Source organism: Schistocerca serialis, chromosome 7, assembly GCF_023864345.2.
Source record: "Schistocerca serialis cubense isolate TAMUIC-IGC-003099 chromosome 7, iqSchSeri2.2, whole genome shotgun sequence".
In the NCBI taxonomy this organism is placed as follows: domain Eukaryota; kingdom Metazoa; phylum Arthropoda; class Insecta; order Orthoptera; family Acrididae; genus Schistocerca; species Schistocerca serialis.
The window spans coordinates 135,900,971-135,913,385 of record NC_064644.1 but is presented as its reverse complement, the minus strand read 5'-3'; the positions used below and the strand labels follow the sequence as shown (position 1 = coordinate 135,913,385).

At 41.6% G+C, this 12,415-nt stretch overlaps 1 protein-coding gene across 1 annotated transcript in view; it reads left to right on the top strand.

Moving 5' to 3' along the window:
- Window positions 1-3,539: 3,539 nt before the first annotated feature.
- The window catches only part of LOC126412579 (calcium/calmodulin-dependent protein kinase type IV-like), a 586,558-nt gene continuing 577,682 nt past the window's right edge, over window positions 3,540-12,415 (top strand). Inside the window, exon 1 of the mRNA XM_050082230.1 lies at window positions 3,540-3,582. The gene's annotated coding sequence lies outside the window, so the exon portion shown is untranslated. The remainder of the gene's footprint in view (window positions 3,583-12,415) is intronic.

The following is a 12,415-nucleotide window of genomic DNA, read 5'->3' as shown; positions in this document are numbered from 1 at the left end:
TATTAGTGTAATAAGGAATTGTTGGGTGATAGATAATGGACCGATGATATTTCACGCCTATTGCATGGTATCCGTTGAACTGGCGTGATATAAAACTACATAACGAGGTAACATCGCATCGGATAATCACTTAACAGTTTGATGTTCAGTAATAATAGCAGAGTGCAGCCATGGACTAGGTGTCTAGACACCTAGACTGGCGATATATCACGAGACTTTCGAAAGATTTCAGCTACACATTTTCCACTGTTGTAAAAGCCGCCAAGTGCGAGAATTGTCGGACAATCAGATTAATAGTTCATGCACCCAAGCTGCTGACAAGAATAATACACAGAAGAATGGAAAAGAAAACTGAGGATCTGTCACATGGCGATCAGTTTAGCTTTAGGAAAGGTAAAGGCACTAGAGAGGCACATGTGACGTGGTTGGTGATGGAAGCAAGACTGAAGAAAAATCAAGACACGTTCGGAGGATCTGTCGACATCAAGGTCATTAGAGACACAGCCCTAGCTCGGATTGTTTCAACGATTGGGATGTAAATCGTCCATGCGCTTCGAAAGGAACCATTCTTGCATTTTCCTGGACAAATTTAGGGAAGTAACAGAAAACCTAGGTCTGGATGGCCGGGCGCGGATTTGAACCGTCGCCCTCCGAATGCGGTGTCAATGTGCTAAGCACTGCGCCACCTCGCTAAGTTGGAAAAAGCGTTCGACAATATAAAATGGTGCAAGATGTTCGGAATTTTGAGAAAAATAGGGGTAAGGTATAGGGAAAGACGGGTAATAATCTGTACAACAACCAAGAGCCACAGCTTGTAGCTCTCTGTAGTGGCATCGTGAGCTACCATTCACACAGGACGCCAGAAATTCTTTATAATCACAGTTTTCAATATGGCGTCATTTAAATAATATGGGCGAGTATGAATGTTATAATGCAGGTTATGGCATTGGAGCTGTGACAAGAGTTAAATACAAGGAAGACGAAATCCAAATTTTGAATCTGGAAATAAATTTCGCATAGGGATAAATCAGAGGCACAAACACAGTTATAAAAATATTAACACTCGGGGACGAAAACGCTGGCAGGTAAATATCAGCTGCAGACACGTTACTCTTCCAAGATTTTAGAATAGTATTGTATTCATTGTTACAGGCATTTCGAATAACTAATTTTTACTTTAACGGCTGTCACATCACACTCTGAAGCTGTTTCTTGCAGATAATCCAAAATTTGTACAATGCTTGGTCTCACGAATCAGGAAGTTTATATGACTCGCCTTTTTGTTTACGTATATAGGTTTATTTATATATTCATTCAAAAAACTTTTAAGGTTGTCGGGTACGTCATTGTTTACACACACACACACACACACACACAGACAGAGAGAGAGAGAGAGAGAGAGAGAGAGAGAAAATCGAACATAAGCTGCCGTTGTAATTTCAGAAGTTGCGAAACTGTACCTGCCATCCACTGTTGGGAGCAGTTGTGGAAAGGAAGTGGCGCATCAAAATACAACAAAGCTGAACTATTTCTGGCATGACAAAAGTTGCTTCTCATAAGTTGCGTCACTAAAACTGGGAGACCACACATGGAACTGCGTTGCAACTCCAGTATGCCACTAGCTGTGGCGACAGATAAATTGCATGTGTGAACTCGACTTTAGTTAAGTTCTAAAGTTTTGCTCACCAGTGTATAATTTAGCCTCTAACTTACCTTAGTTCACTGTTACGGCACCAAAGTACACTACTGGCCACTCAGATTACTACACCACGAAGATGACGTGCTACAGACGCGAAATTTAACCGACAGGAAGAAGATGCTGTGATATGCAAATGATTAGCTTTTCAGAGCATTCACACTAGGTTGGCGCCGGTGGCGACACCTACAACGTGCTGACATGAGGAAAGTTTCCAACCGATTTCTCATACACAAACAGCAGTTGACCGGCGTTGCCTGGTGTAACGTTGTTGTGATGCCTCATGTAAGGAGGAGAAATGCGTACCATCACGTTTCCGACTTTGATGAAGGTCGGATTGTAGCCTATCGCGATTGCGGTTTATCGTATCGCGACATTGCTGCTCGCGTTGGTCGAGACCCAATGACTGTTAGCAGAATATGGTATCGGTGGGTTCAGGAAGGTAATACGGAACGCCGTGCTGGATCCCAACGGCCTCGTATCACTAGCAGTCGAGATGACAGGCATCTTGTCCACATGGCTGTAACGGATCGTACAGCCACGTCTCGATCCCTGGGTCGACAGATGAGGACGTTTGCAAGACAACAACCATCTGCACGAACAGTTCGACGACATTTGCAGCAGCATGGACTGTCAGCTCGGAGACCATGGCTGCGGTTACCCTTGACGCTGCATCACTGACAGGAGCGCCTGTGATGGTGTACTCAACGACGAACCTGGGTGCACGAATGGCAAAACGTCATTTTTTCGGATGAATCCAGATTCTGTTTACAGCATCATGATGGTCGCATCCGTGTTTAGCGACATCGCGGTGAACGCACGTTGGAAGCGTGTATTCGTCATCGCCATACTGGCGTGTCATCCGGCGTGATGGTATGGGGTGCCATTGGTTACGCATGTCGGTCACCTCTTGTTCGCATTGACGGCACTTTGAACAGTGGACGTTACATTTCAGATGTGTTACGACCCGTGGCTCTACCCTTCATTCGATCCCTGCGAAACCCTACATTTCAGCAGGATAATGTACGACCGCATGTTGCAGGTCCTGTACGAGCCTTTCTGGATACAGAAAATATTCGACTGCTGCCCTAGCAAGCACATTCTCCAGATCTCTCACCAACTGAAAACGTCTGATCAATGGTGGCCGAGCGACTGTCTCGTCACAGTGCACCAGTCACTACTCTTGATGAACTGTGGCATCGTGTTGAATCTGCATGGGCAACTGTACCTGTAAACGCCATCCAAGCTCTGTTTGACTCAATGCCCAGGCGTATCAAGGCCGTTATTACGGACAGAGGTGGTTGTTCTGGGTACTGACTTCTCAGGACTATGCACCCAAATTGCGTGAAAATGAATCACATGTCAGTTCTAGTATAATGTATTTGTCCAATGAATACCCGTTTATCATCCGCATTTCTTCTTGGCGTAGCAATTTTAATGGCCAGTAGTGTATTTGTGGCATGACAAAAGCTGCTTCTCTTAAGTTGCGCCACTAAAAACTTGGAGATCACACATGCAACTGCGTTGCAACTCCAGTATGCCACTAGCTGTGGCTACAGATAAGTTGCATGTGTGAACTCGGATTTAGTTACGGTCTTAAGCTTTGCTCACCAGTGTATCATTTGGCCGCTCTAGCATGCCTCAGTTCACTGTTACGGCACTAAGGTAGGTAGCGATCACCACTTCGACGCAGTCGCTGCTCGAAACCTAGTGGCAGCGGCTGCGCTGAAGAGTTGCGGTGTCAGAACGCCGGCAGTTGTTGCGCGGAGAGATGAGGGGGGGGGGGGGGTGAGGGGGCGTGGAGGGGCGGCTGTCGGCGGCTGGTCTCGCGCCGCCAGTGCGACGCTGCGCGGCATACGACGCGGATGTGAGGACTGCCAGCGACGGTGAGTGCCGGCGATGCGCTCGCTCGCTACACACGCTGCTGGCGCGTCTTTTAAACATCGCATGCTCCTTGACGGAAGAGTACCAGCTCTGACGGACGATGCCAAGGGAGGGTTCTCCTGTGTTAATGTTGGAAGGAATCCGTAGTGATTTAGTGCACTTCTAAAAGCCTTACTTCACACTCGATCAACGCTAGTTCAGACTGTTCTGCAGTATCTCGATCACCGTTCCAGCTCTCTGAAACAGATTTATTTTGTTTTCCACACACTCTTTTTTTCATACATTGTAATGGCCCCCACTACGGTGGGGTGTCTCCCATTCCTCAGCGATACAGATAACAATACCGTAGTTGCAACTACATCGGTGATGTATCTTCGTAGAGGCCAGACTGACGTATAAGAGAGCCACCAATCTTTTCAATAAGTGCAAAAGCAACAATCTGGACGATTGACTGATTTCGCCTTGAAACACTGTTACATTTGACTTTCTTAAAAGGAGGATTTTATTTAAAAGTTATTTGGTAGCTTAGTAGTGAGCGCTTAATTTCAGCATTATGGAATCTAATTACAAGAGCCTGGAAAATTTACTTTTTACGGTACAAAAGTCGTAACTGGTGACCTAGATTCAGCATCTGACTGCAATATAAACTTTACACCACTCTGGCGGCGCCAGCTGAACAGTTCAACACAAACGTTACTCCACGGAATAAATGATTATAGCTCAGCTCAAAATTAAGGAAATTGTAAACTGAGAAAATCTGTTTGTGAATAATGGAGTGCGTTTTCACATCAGTTCATTTTGTTAAGGAAGCGACTAACTACTGGGGAACAACATTTTTTTAAATAATCTTCAAAAGCACTGCGCCTCTTGTAATAAATTCTTTTGCAGTTCTCTAGGCTACTTCTCACCAACTTGTATCCAAGCTTCTTCATCCCTGCATAAATATTCTTTTAAATTTCTTCTTTGCATATCCTTCTACATTTGATATTTCTGTTCTGTGCAGGGTCTTCCCCCTTTTTTGTTTTCTTTCATGGAGATTGCCGGCATAGTGCTTACTCTTTATTTTCAGCCATCGTTGAACCCCTAACCTCATCACACGCCATACAGTTTTAAATGCCGGTTTTTTCAGTTTTTCGGTGATGTACTTGAGCTTTTTCATTCGCTTCCTGATTTCTGTATTTGGGAGATTCTCTCACCTTGAAACTCTATCTCAGAAAATCATGTGCAAGGATTCAATTCCCTTTCTGTCTTGTTTTATCATTTCCCAGGATTCTGCTCCATATAAATGAATACATTGTTTCATTGCTTCATATAACTTTTTTTCTTAATTTCATCTGATGGAATTCAGCTTATTGATTGATTGTTTATCTTGTGTGGTCCCCTGATTTATTTCGTGTTTACGGGAACCCAGATGTTAAACGACACTCGTAACTCTCAGTTATTTATACTTTTGACATGCCTCAACAGGTTTTTCATGTATTACAATGTCATGCTCTTCGGTGCTTATAGAGAGATATATTGCTTTAGAAAATTTTATTGTCACCCCTAGTTATTCGAAGTTTTACTCCATCATGCACTCTATATCATCGTCATCTGCAGCCAAAATTATTTGATGATCAGCGGATAGTAAAATCGATAACTACCCCGCTTGTACGTCTAGGTCAATTCCTCCACATCTTCTCATCTATTCTTTAAGAACTTTAAACAAAGTAGGTATCTTTGGTTGGTCGTATTGTTCTGGAGATTTCTTTTCCAATTTTAATTCTTGTCTATAATACTTTGTAAGCTTTTTTAACTATAGGAACTTGTATCTTATGTATTGTGCTCTCATCAAGATATCGATATAGATTCTTTACTGGTCCGTTATCCTATGCCTTTGTAAATTATGAAAGTCGTATGTATGTCTCCTCCCCTTGTTGTTAATTTTTCGACTGGCTCTTTTATAGCAAGATAGGTGAGAGACCCAGAGTTTCCTGGATATTTATTTATTACAATCTTTTATTAGTCTATCTCCTCCTCCCTCCTCTTCCTATCCACCTCCTCCTCCTCCTTCTCTTGTCCATCTTCTTCTACCCCCTCTCATCGTCCATCCTTTCTGTCTCTGTCTGCCAATCTCCTCGCACCCTTCTCTGCCTATCCATCTCCTGATCCCACTACTCTCTGCCGACCTGCTCCTCCCTCCTCCACTGTTCTTCACCAGGTTATTACACCCACCTCCATCCCAATGGGAGGTTGGTGGTTTTTACCCTCACAGCATCTCTTTCCTAGTAATGATTGATATGTGCACCTAGTTTGGTTGACGCAGATCGGTGGGCTTAGAAAAGAGATATTGACCATACGCGTATGTTACATATTGCAGGTATATGTGTGTGATTCGCTGCTGTTTTACACCATCGACTCGAGAGAGGATGTTAAATTTATCTGTGATATATAACCGTGTGGATTCATCTTAGGTTTCGAAACATCTTTACAAAATTAATGGTTTGCTTTTGTATTGGTTCTCGCGGTCTGGTTTACACACTGAACAGCACACACAAGATACAAACTGGATTTCATATTTTTAAAAGGATTCAAAATCAAATAAATACAGGAAATAAATTCTAAAAGATCGTTTTCGAAAACTTTTGACTCAGACCTTCTCATCCATACTCCCATGGGTAGTAGTGGTGGGAAATCTCACTCTCACATTATTTTCATACAAATAATAAGTTATGAATCTACCAAATTTGGTTGAAACTGCTCCAGGTATTCCTGAGCTGTGTCTTAATGTCGCCGCCTTTTCATTCCCACCCCACAGTGCTCTTTCCAGGCAGTAAGTAGCTAGTAAATCTCTGATTTATTAAGGGGAGATGTACGGCAAAACCCTGCGAAAAAATTCGAACTCTTTTATTCCGTAATTTGTTACACTGATTGTTTAAGAATAGCATCGCAAAGTTTCATAATTGAATTCTAGCCAGAAATATGTTTAAAAAAAAAGTTTTTTGGGCATCTACGCCTGCCACGCCCCCTCTTTCTATGCTGTGACTCACACCTTCTCTATCCTAGAATTTTTTATGCGTTAATTTTTCGTTCACGCAATCGAAACGAACGGCAAATGAGTCTAGAAGGCTGAGAGAAAGATTATATTTACTCATTCCTCTGTTTATAAGGTGGTTTTCTTAATAGTATGTGCTACAAACTTATTTCAGTTTTTAGTGTTGCTTATACCAACCCGTTTTGCTCGAAATGGGTCGTACCAGTGCACGCATATCCAAAAAGGTGAGGAAATATCGAATTTAAATAACAGTGTTACAGATACTGCTCCTACGTGTGAAGAACGATTTTCGACAAACTCATTGAGTTCATTTGAGAGGAAATTTAGTGAAGACTAGTTTTCCAAACGATTTAGGTTAACTGACTTAGATGTACTAGCCCATATGTTTAATATTTCATGTGCGTATGGTAATTGTGGCTCAAAGGACCATAGACTGTATGATGATTGTGACAGAATTGGCACTGTAAGTAATATACATATTTTGGGTAAAGTTTGTAAATATGATGTTCAGTTCAATACATCTGCTCTCCATGGGAAGATGTACCAGGTGAATACAATATCGTGTTACGCCATGAGGTGCTTGGTATAGGCGGAGAAGGCACAAATTTGTTTTGTGGGTTGATGAACATGCTGGCAACGGTGACTAGATTCAGCGATTACAACGGAACACTCCTCAGTGCTCTTGAAGTTGAGTGCAAGGAGGACAAGATAGAAGATGTAGATATTAACAACGAGGGGTAAGGAGGACACTATGTAGTGAAGACCGATCTGTGTGTCTCTTGTGATGGAACCTGGATGGAGGAGGCCATACATCACTTCATGGTGTATCATCTGTCATTATTACGGATACTGAGAAAATCTTAGACTTCCAAGTAATGAGCAAATATTGCTGTCAGTGTGACACAGGAAAGAACAGTGATGGCAGTGAAGAAGAAAGGTGGCAGCAACAACACAAGAAAGTGTGCAGCATGAATTACCAGGGGTCAAATGGTGCAATGGAATCAGCTGAGATGAAACTAATATTCCGAAGGTCAGTTGAACAAGATAGTGTTAGGTATGTGAAGTATCTAGGTGATGGAGATTCCAGTGCTTTTAAGACTGTTTTAGAGAGTAATCCTTATGGTTCGTCACAAACTAAAACTGAAAAACTGGAATGTGTTGGGCATGTTCAAAAGCGAGTGGGAGGTAGACTTCCCAGGTTGAAGAAAGAAATAAAAGGCAAGAAAATAGAAGATGGAAAGCCACTAGGAGATGTTAATAGACTGACATACAATGAAATTCACACTTTACAAGTATATTATGAAGAAGCTGTAAGGTATAAGTTAGATAGTGTGAAAACAACGCAGAAAGCTGTATGGGCACTATTCTTTCACAAACTTTCCTCAGATGATAATCCTCAACATTCCGTTTGTGACATATGGAGCAAATATCTTCAGGCAGAAGCCACTGGAAAGCGATAAATCGACAAACATGGTTTGCCACTTGCTGTTTTAGATGTTATAAAACCAACTATCAGGTAGCTAAGCAATCCTCAACCGCTGAGAAAATGTGTACAGGCGAAAACACAGAATACAAATAAGAGGTACAATAACTATGATATGGGTGCGCAGTCCAAAAACAGTATTTATGTCTTCAATTGTTATGAAGATAACTGCATGTGATGACTGTCTAGTGTTCAGTAGTGAAAATGTAGGTAGGAGTAAGTGCGTATAGAGACTAGGCTTCCATCCAGGAGCATTCACGCTGTAGATACTCAGAAGAATTGATGAAGCGCGACTGGACAAAGCTCAGGCAGCAGAAGAAAAAAATGCAAAAGTTAGCAAGACAAAGGAGGCAGGGAAAGAGATTACTCCAGGGAGACCAGGAAGACAATAAAGATTACGGCTAGGGACAGTGTTAGCTACTAGAGGTATAGCAATATTGTCAAACATTGAAATAAAAACGCTAAAAGCGAGTTGCCATAAACTGACTTTTTGAGCTATAATGTAGCTTTTCTCAGGAACTATAAAAGCTAATATCCTGAAAATTTGCATAGTCTTATGTATTACTTACTCAATAATCGTGCGCAGCACTTTCCCGTTATCGTTTCTCTGTGAAAAGTTCCCCGTTTATAATTAGACAAAACTAGAGGAGTCCCAGATAACATAAAACTGAAAAAATTAATTTCAAAGCAACTGCGATCTTAAACAAAAATCTGTTCCACATATTTTATTAACCAATTATGCAGATGTAAACTGTGATATTCCAATTGTATTGATTGTTTAGTTTACGAGAAAAGGTACATTATAGGAACAATGGTAATTAAAAATTCGAATCCTTATAAAATGTACGTCGATGAGCATTTTCAAACACAAATTATACAGAATATCAAGTAGCATGTTGAGCATAATAGTCTCAAGTTTTACTTTTTAGCTGTAATGTTTTTGCAGATATATATTTTTAAGTACAAGAATGCATTTTGCCTTATATCTGCCCTTTAAAAAATCTATGTCGTTTCATAAAAAGCTTCAAATTTATGATTACTTTAAAGAAGAGCAAAAACGTCAAATATTTGACGTTAAAGATGTGAGTGAAAAAAAAGTTTAGAAAAAGTTTCTAATTAACTTTAAAGTGAGTTGGAAGTCGCTAAGTGTTCTCATCATCAAACACATGATGAATATAATCTGAATAACTTGCGCTCCGTTTTTAGAAAAACGTAGTTTATCGGGTATCTCACTGTTTATGACGTCATATCTTCTGAACTACGTGACGAATAATAGTATAATTTTGCAGGGACGTTTAGTGGTATATATCAATACTGTCAGCAAAACGTTTTGGGAATATATGTAGTAATGAAGAATTAATGCGTTAAAACTCACCCCTGATGCGGCAGTTTTACGCCACGAACAGCGAAAATGTAGTAAGCGATAAACTTGTTTCATTTCCTCATTTTTAGGGCGGATATCATCGAGAAAAACTTTCGTAAGGGTTTGAAATTGTGTCCAAAGCTAGTTGCAAGTCGCTAAGTGCTCTCATTGTCAAATACTGGGTAGAACCCGGGCAATTACATGCGGAGCGTTACGAGGTACACTCTTTGTAACATATTACGTACCGTATGTCAAAGATCAATAATACTTTAACAATGTCGCGCAAGTTAGTCGCAACGCAACTGCCACGAACACTGTCAGTTCCACTACGAGAGAGTTCGACGCCGTTTACACTGTGACATTTATTCCGTGAAGTGATAATTCACCAAAATACCAAAATGTAACTGAGGCTGACTGACTTCTGATCGCGAGCTTCAACTACACAGTCGATGTTCGAGGACCAGATTATCCTGTACGTCTCTCTGCTTCTTCCTCACATTTATTTGCAGGATTTATTCTTGGCTTTTATTTAAAAAAATTTCGTCTCTATTCTAGCTGTGATATACGGTTTCCAATCATATTAATCTTTCGTAGCTAACCATTTTTCACATGCCTTCCGTTTATAATGTACCTCCATGTCCTAATGTCAGCAGTTTTGTGGTATATGTATTTAGGGATCAGACCTAATGGTTCAAATGCAGCCTCATATAAGACATTCTTTAACCGTTTACACTTAACTTGGATCAATAATAACTGCAACAGCCCCAGCCTGGGAATCTAAGATGACCTGAAAGTTTCAAATTTCAGCTCAGTTGCACGCTGTGTCCTTGAACAATTTGCAAGAGGGGCTGGACAGATGTGCACTTACAATACCACTACGGGAAACAATAAAATGATCGATCGGGAATTTGAAATTGCGATTGAGGTTTTAAAGAACTACAGAATTTCTGAACTGCTTCTCTCTACTGCATTCAGAACGATGAGGAAGGGCGTACTGTGTGACAGAATAGAGACAACAACAAATACCTCTGCAAGACATAGTCCACTGTGATTGCCACGCTGGGTAACCACGCGGTCTTGGGAGCTTTGCCACGGTTCGCGCGGCTACCCCCGTCGGAGGTCCAAGTCCTCCCTTGGGTATGCGTGTGTGTGTCGTTCTTAGTGGAAGTTAGTTTAACTTAGATTAAGTAGTGCATATGTCTAGGGGCTGATGACCTCAGCAGTTTGGTACCATAAGAGCTTATCACGAATTTTAAAGAATTTCCACTGTGCTGTACTGAGAACCACTAAACACGACACTCTTAAACTATAATCTAATCTGTACCAGTAGCATCTATCATGGCTAGATGTCAAAGATCACTGTAACACTAGCGCATCCCGTACAATCACGTCCTAATGCCCACATGCAACAACCCAAGCCAGATGTCGCACATAGCTGGTTGCCACCATGGCACGCTATCTCAGCAATCATGCCCCGTCTGCAGCTGGACTTGGCCTTCCAGAGAGGACCGTTTAATCGCAGTGGGTTTCCAAGACGACTGAAGTGATTGGAATTTGGATGTTATTAATATGTCCAATGCCAGCACTTGGCAGTGGTCGATACTGAGTAGCTCTATTTTCCACGGAGAATACATGCAACACATGCGACAGTGGAGACAGCCCAAAGCATACTGAGCATTAGTTCGTTATTCACACACCCAGGGGGCGACATGGTTAGGCCAGTTACATGCCTGCTCCCCACCTGACTGGTTTGGAAGCTCAATGACGACTTACACCTTAGACTGGAACTGTCAATTCATTCCGGGCTTTGACTACACACATTATGCATTCTGCATACCAAATCGTGTCATCCACGGAAACCAGCTACCTATTTATTACTGTAATTACGTACAATTAAATATTACGATTGCACCCCCAATCTGACATTTGACAACGAGCAAAGTATCGGATATTCCTCCTCCTAATGGCTGTGGCTCTGAAAATGTCAGTATCTATATCCTTCTTATGACTGGACATAATTTTCCATGTAAATTTTTTCATCCCCCTTGCAGCTATCAGTGCAATGAAATCGCAGTTGCCTACATCAAATCCATATCTCCCTTACAACCAAATATAGCCATTTTTTTGCGTATGTTAGAGTAATGACCATAGTAGCGTTACACCCCCAACAAAAACTTCATAAGGCTGCCAATCACAGAGAATCTATCACACATCCCCTGCTAAGTACAATACTTCGCCAATAGCTGAATCCTGGTGGCACCAGACAATATTGAGTGAAAATCCGCAAGGGACAGGCATGCCTCATTTGTTTTTCTTGCGAATAGTAACAGTGTGTCTTAGGAAGAGAGACGTAAACGTATTATAAGAGACCAGCTATTACGCGTAAAACCAAGACTGCAACGACTATGTTACTGTCACCTTGCATGAAAAGCGGTCTTGGTTTTAGACTGCCCCTATGCATCTTGTAACTGCTCCTCAGTCTCTGCCCTGCCCTCTCTGCAGCTTTGTCCATGTGATCATTACAGTTTAACTTGGAACTGAGTGGAAGTCGGAAGCACTATGTCAACTACCTTCTGCATACTGTGAGCTGAGTTAATGCGACAGGACCTTGTTTTGACCACTCAAGATAAATATGAATAGCTCTGCCAACCGTGTACAATGTGTAAGGCCTGCGCCAAACGAAGCTTTCTCCCACAGCACGAGGTAGTAGAAAAGACTATGAGCAGTTATGGTTTTGTTTCTTATTAGGAAAATTAGTATATGAGAACTGGAAGAAGGAAGAGGATTTTGTTACTGGATCGTGGTACATTTCCAAACTACATACAGGTACTGCAGTCCAATGGAGATCTGCATCCCTCGAGGTGCATTAATGACTGTCACCCAAACATTCTCTCTATACTCGTTGCTTTCTACCATACAACAGGGAAAAACTCTACAAACTAAAAACATTTCACT